Genomic DNA, 7,481 nt, shown 5'->3' on the forward strand with positions numbered 1-7,481 from the left:
CTCCTAGGGGTTCTTGGCATTTGAGTTGTTGGTGTCACAAGGAATAAACAGCATTTGGCTTACTTTTTACAATGGATGTGCTTCCAATCAGCACCTCTGAGTTAGAACCCAGTTCAATAAACCCAGGAACACCGTCCTTTATCTCCTAAGCTGAAGCTTCACCCAGACACTGACACTGATGGCTTCATGGTTGCGTGGAGAGCTCCTTCCCTCCAGACCTTGAGTCAGACCCTAAAGCTCTCGGTGAGTGCGCAACCACACTTTATCAGGGGAGGGTTTTTTTTTTTATTATTATTATTTTGTTTTGTTTTTTAAGATTTATTTAGTTAGTTTATCTGTCTTCAGACACACCAGAAGAGGGCATCAGATCTCATTACACATGGTTGTGAGCCACCATGTGGGTGCTAGGACTTGAACTCAGGACCTCTGGAAGAGCAGTCAGTGCTCTTAGCCACTGAGCCATCTCTCCAGCCCATCATGGGAGGTTTTAAGTGTCCCTAGATACCATGAAAGCAAAGTTTATTATTGGTTCAAACTTTATATTTTGTTTATTGTGTGTCCTGTGAATTGTATGGCACAACGCATATCACCACAGGTATGTGCATGTCAGAGGACAGTGGCCTGAAAACTGTACCAAAAGCTCACGGATCGAGCTGAGTGCAGGGCGACTCCAACACGTTGGAACAATAAATTCCTCTTACTTTTTGCATCGATTCCTGGCTCCACGTGGTTAACTCAGGGGGTCCCTGGTAAGCTAAGGCTCGCCACAGACTTCCAGCAGGAATCATCCTCTCCTTCCACCTTCTGGTCTTTATGCTCCGTGGCCCAACCTTTGACTGCTGAGGCATCTCTGGACTTTGTTTGAGTTTTAAGACAGGGTCTCCTCTGTTTAGCCCTGGCTGCCCCGGAACTCGCTCTGTTGACCAGGCTGACCTTGAATTCCTGAGTTTTGGGAATAAAGGTGTGTCTTAAATGTTTTTTAAAAAGATTTATTTCTTTGTTTTATGTATGAATGCTCTATCTGCATATAAATGCCTGCATGCCAGAAGAGGGCATCATATCCCTGGAAATGAAATTATAGATGGTCATGTGGATGTTGGAAATCTAACCCAGATCCTCTACAAAGAGCAGCCAGTGCTCTTAACTGTCAAGCCATCTCTCTAGACCCACCTACCTTCATTCTCATGAATTGGAACTATACAGTTGATTCTGAAACCAGTTTAAATTTTATCAGTGTCTCTAAAATGCTTGGTTAGCAGGGCATGGTGGTGCACACCTGTAATCCTAGCATTCCAGATGCTGAGGCAGGAGGACTGCTGGAACTTTGAGAACAGCTTGGGACACATATCAAGACACCATCTTTTTTTTCTATTTAAAAAAAAAAAAAAAGCCTAGACATTGGGCTGGGGCTAACAGTGGCGGCTTTCAGAGGTCCTGAGTTCAATTTCCAGCAACCACATGGTGGCTCACAAACATTTGTAATGGCACATGTACACACACACACACACACACACACACACACAAATTAAAATAAAAATGCAATATGTTTGGTGACCTTTTTTTTTTTTTCCGAGACAGGGTTTCTCTGTGTAGCTCTGGCTGTCCTGGAACTCACTTGTAGACCAGGCTGGCCTCGAACTCAGAAATCTGCCTGCCTCTGCCTCCCAAGTGCTGGGATTAATGGCGTGTGCCACCACCGCCCGGCTTTTGGTGGCTTTTGTTAATACTCTAGCATAGCATCAGGCAACTTGAAGGTATCTTTTTTGAGATATTTGACCATCCAAGTACAGCTACATAAATTCTAATCTCTGCTGGGCCCCGTCTACAGAAACTGGCACTGCTTTGCTTAGCAACTGTAGGGAAATCTCCTTTGGAGAGATTCGAGGAGTGGTAGGGACCAAGATAACGGAGACTCCCACCACGCCCTGGAGGCCCTGGAGACCCAGCCTCACAGGAGAGAACTGCAGAATCGAGTGAGGCTTTGGGAGACTGCCCAGGGACCTGGAATCCAGGAGGCAGGTGGAGCTGGCAGCCTGTTCTTTGAACATTCAAGGCCCTGAAACCTAATTTGCTAAACTAGAGCTCAAGAATTAGAAATCCCTGTTTAAATTCAAAGCCAAAAGACACCCAGAGGTTTTTGTTTTTGTTTTTGTTTTTGAGAGTCTTGTCGTATTTATCCTGTTTCTTAAGCGATGTTCCCGCCATAGGCTTCCTAGGTAGGGGGTCAGAGTCCCGCCCCACCCCCCCGTGCCTTTCAGCCGCTATACGGCAACATGGCCAGCAGGAGGCAGCACTACATATCCGAAAGGCAGAGAACTTCCACCGTAAAAAAAATAAGAATTGAAGCCTTTGGAGCAGCTCTCTGGTTTCATAATGTTGTCTTGGGGGAAAAGCCTTTGCTTTCTTCTGCTGCCTAAATCTGGGAAACCTAAAGCCAGTTGGGAATGATTCTGCTGCTTTTTGTGATAGAGGAAGCTGATTTATTCCCTCATGCGCATGAGCACGAGCAAAACCTGACCACCGTACAAGAAGGGCGTGCGCGCGTGTGCATGCTCCCCTCTCCCCCCCCCCCCCACACACTTCCTCTTCCTCTGTCTAGAGTTTCTCTTCCCGAGCCATTTTAAATTTGCTCTGTAACGCAAGTCTTGGCTCCCTGTTAAAGGAATGCTAGGGATCAGTGAGTGAGGTAAGGAAAACATTATTTTCAGGAAATGCCCAACCTTCCCAACATACCTACGGTCAGTCCTACTTTGAAGGCAGGTCAAGCCAGTATCTGATTTCTGAGTTCCTGATCCAGAAATACAAGCAGCTCTAACTGCAGGCCCAGTCTCCCTGCCTGGATCCCCCCACCGTGGAATCTCACCGAGCTCCCACTCTTCTCAGTCCTGACTGTAGAGACTTGTTCCAGGCCTGTTATCAGAGAGCTCAGGGTGACTGTCCAACATAAATGCCAAAGAAGTCCCTGTGCGGGATGCTCTCCTTTGCCCTGCCCCAATGGGCATGTCCAACCTGCTGTTCGGAGACTTCGAGTTCACCCTGGCCCTCCCTCTGCCCTTTGAACCCTCCTGGAGCTTGTGGCTTTTCTCTGGTTCTTGGATGGTTAAAGGGGCATTTCCATTCAGCCTGCTTTCCTCACCGTTGGTCTCTGGGTCTCGGGTGGCAGGGTGTGCCCCCAGCTAGAGGCCTAAATGAAAAGGAAAGACAAAAAGAAGAAGAAAAAGAAAAAGAAAAAAGAAAAAAAGAAATCCCATTCACCATTCATGATGATCCCACACATGAATGTGATGGTTCACATTTTAGCAAGGAGAGCCCCCCACCCCAAAGCATTGAACTGTACATGTACAGCGGACTCCAGCTTTTAGAGACTAAATCAGCTAAGTATCTATCTACCCAGAGGGCAGCTCAGCTGGCCAGCTGTGGTAGGGCAGCCCTCTGCCAACCACCGTTTCCTTCTTGGCTCATGCATGGTGACCTCACTCTCCGGTCTGTTCCCAGGCTCCCCCACGAAGCCTTTGAGGTTCATCAGCTTCGCCTCAGACACTCCGGGTATACACTGGCCTGAGTTCTGGGGAGCTTACCTCAGCTCTGGTTTTTTCTCCATCCATGGGCGTGGGGCCCAAGGCCATGATACCTCACTTTTATGGTGCGGATAACACCTTTGGCCTAGGAACTTTCTGGTTCCACCCACTCCTTCCAGTTCCTCTCCTTGCTTTTCTCAGGGACATGAATGGACTCCATTGAGCAACGCTGCATGCTGGGAGGAATCACGTCACACTTTATGCATGTTCCTGCTATTCACTTCTCAGTGTGATGTTTATATAAGCACAGACTCAACCGAACTCCCAGCCATTCGTGGACCCATCTCTTTGGCTTCCACAGGAACCCTGAAGGTAGGAGGGAAGGCTTGCCATTCTGTAAAAGGGCAGGCTAAAGGAACAGCCAGGTCAGAATTCACTCATGTGACTTCTCTCTGTGACTGAGAAGGCCTTTCCAGGGAAGCTGCAGTCTGTAGTTATAAGCCTGTTTCAGACAATGAGTTTGAGGCCAGCCTGGCCTACGTGAGATCCTGTCTCACAAAAACAGAGAGGTTTTGAATGTTCAGAACCCAGAGAAAGGAGGATGTCTGGATGAGAGATGTGCTAACTGCCCTGATCTGATCATTATCTGGTTTTGATTTGTTTGTTTTATTGTTTTTGGTGTTTGTTTGTTTGTTTAAGTAGAATCTCATATAGCCCAGGCTGTCCTTGAACTCCTAACTCTCCAGTTAGGAGCCTTATGAGTTCTAGGATCATAGGGCACGCACCACTATCACCTGACTACTGTCACATACAAGAACTAAAACGTCACACTGTGTTCTTTACACAAGTACAGTTATGTGTCAGCCAACAAATATAGACGCTCAAGAACCTCCGTATGTAGCAGGATTGATGTGCGGCTGCAGCGCTGGCTCAGCAGGGAGGAGACCAGAGTTCAGTGCCCAGCACACACATGGGGCAATTCACAGCCATCGATAGCTCCAGCTCTAGGGGATCTGTCCTCCACACACATCCATGCTCATGGGAACAAACACACATATATGATAATAAATAAAAATAAAATAAAATTGAAGAAAAAATCCAGTAGCGTTAGGAGTATGGCTCAGTGGTAGGGTGCATATGTAACACCTTCAGTTTGAATCCAGTACTACAGAAAAAAAGAAGGAAAAAAAAAAGATTAAGGGGCACTAGAAATTGTGTACCTGCTTAGAAGATTTGTTTTACTGAGAGCAGAATGAGGAGGTTCTCTGGGTAGCTCTGGCTGTCCTAGAATTTACCCTCAGAGATCCACCTGCCTCTGTCTCCTGAGTGCTGAGATTAAACGAAGATTTTATTTAAAAAAGTGACTTTTAGGACTGGCGAGATGGTTCAGCGGTTAAGAGCACTGACTGCTCTTCTGGAGGTCCAGAGTTCAAATCCCAGCAACCACATGGTGGCTCACAGCCATCTGTAATGGGATCTAAAGACAGCTACAGTATACTTACATATAATAAATAAATAAAACCTAAAAAAAAATGGCTTTTAATGTGGGGCATAATGGTGCACATCCTTAATTCCAGCACTGAGGAGGCAGAGGCAGGCAGACTGCTATGAGTTTGAGGCCAGCCAGATCTACATAGTGATTTATAGCCCATGGGGAAACTGGATCTGAAAAAGAAAGAAAGAAAGAATTTAAAAGTTAGCACAAGCAAAATATCTCCTTCGTGGGCGGAGGCACTTCCCAAACAGCTGCCCATCTGCGTTCAGTCCTGAGACTCAGGTGACAAGGGGGAGGACAGACTCCTACGGACTATCATTTGACCTCCACACAGTAACACATGCGTACCCCAACCCATACAAAATAAATAAGTAAAGGTAACAATAAAACATTAATTAAGGGGCTGAGGAAATGGCTCAGCGGTTAAGAGCACTGACTGCTCTTCCAGAGGTCCTGAGTTCAGTTCCCAGCAACCACATGGTGGCTCACAACCATCTGTAATGGGATCCAATGCCCTCTTCTGGTGTGTCTGAAGATAGCTACAGTGTACTCACATACATAAAATAAATACATCTTTTTAAAAAAATATATTAAAAATAAATTTTAAAAAGTTAATTAAAGCTGGGCGTGGTGGCACACACCTTTAATCCCAGCACTCGGGAGGCAGAGGCAGGNGGATTTCTGAGTTCGAGGCCAGCCTGGTCTACAAAGTGAGTGCCAGGACAGCCAGGGCTACACAGAGAAACCCTGTCTCGAAAAAACAAACAAACAAAAAAGTTAATTAAAATAGTATTATAAGGTGTAAATTACAATAGAAGTAAAATGCATGAACGTAGTAGCCCAAAGGATGGGAGAGAAGACATGGAAACAGTGTGTTGCTGCAAACTTCTTAAGGGGAGTTCTGAGTTAGGCAATCTATGCAAAGTTGCAAGTAGAAGCTGGGATGAAAATCAAACCCAAATATTGCAATACGCAATACCCCTGAGACAGGCCTGCATGACTGAGGTCACTGTTAGACTGACTATACTGACTAGAAGGTAAATGCTTGCTCTGTAGAATTGTATTCCCTTAAAAGTTATGTTTATGTTTTAACCTCATTCCCATGAATTTGACCTCATTTAGGAGTAGTGTGTTTAGGGCAGCTGGAGAGATGGCTCAGTAGTTAGTTTTTACTGGTTGCTCTTTCAGAGGACCTGGATTCTATTCACCAAATCCACAACTGTCTGTAACTCAGTTCTAGGCAATCTAACACCCTCTTCTGGCCTCCACAGGCTACACACACACATGCATACATGTACACACACATGAACAAACATTTTGTTTTTTGTTTTTCGAGACAGGTTTCTCTGTCCTGGAACTCACTTTGTAGTCTGCCTGCCTCTGCCTCCCGAGTGCTGAGATTAAAGGCGTGCGCCACCACGCCGGGCTATGAACAAACATTTTAAAAGAAGACAAGCTGTATGTGGTGTTTTTAATCCCAGCACTCCAGAGGCACAGGCAGGCAGCTGGATCTCTATGAGTTCAAGGCCAGTCTGGTCTACAGAACAAGTTCCAGGGCAAGCAGGGCTACATAGAAAAACATTGTCTCAAAAGCCAAATACATAAAGGATAGATAGATGATAGATAGATATAAAAAAAGACAGAAGCAGACAGATCTCTGTGAAATCTAGTTCAACTTAGTCTACAAAGGAAGTTCCAGGCCAGCCAAGGTTACTCAGTGAGACCTTGTTTCAAAAAGAAAACCACAAAACAAATAATACACACACACACACACACACACACACACACACACACACACCTTTAAAAAGGAGAGATACTATTTGTCAATGCATCTGTGGTGGTTTGAATATGCTTCGCCTAGGGAGTGGCACTATTAGGAGGTGTGGCCTTGTTGGAGGAAGTATGTCACTGTGGGGGTGGGCTTTGAGAAAACTTCCACCTAAGGTCCTGAGGAGCCAGTCTTAGGGCCCAGGGCCAGGCCTGCTTCCCATCATGATGATATGGATTGAACTTCAGTGCCTATAAGCCAGCCCCAATTAAATATTGCCCTTATCACAGCTGCCTTGGTCATGGTATCTGTTCACAGCAATGAAAACCCTAAGACAGCAACCAAAGCAACCTGGGTTAGGGCAATGGCTTACCTGTTCTTAGAAAAAGAAGGGAAATACCCGTTTTCCCAGCTCCCTAGGAGGCTAGGGCTGGAGGGTGACCTGAATAAAGTTCACACCAACCCTGAACAAATAGCAAGACTTCATCTTATTTATTAATAATAAGAAAGGCATCCAGGGGCTGGTAAGATGGGTCTCTTGATGAAGGTGCTTGCTGCTAAGCCTTATGACTCAAGTGTGATTCTTGAACCCCACATGGTAGAAGGAGAGAAGTGACTCCCGTAAGTTGTCCTCTGATGCCCCCTCCCCCAAACATAAATCTAAAAAATAAAAACAAATTTTAAAAGTTTTTTTTTTTTT

The sequence above is a fragment of the Mus caroli genome, chromosome 17 (genome assembly GCF_900094665.2).
Source record: "Mus caroli chromosome 17, CAROLI_EIJ_v1.1, whole genome shotgun sequence".
Lineage (NCBI taxonomy): Eukaryota > Metazoa > Chordata > Mammalia > Rodentia > Muridae > Mus > Mus caroli.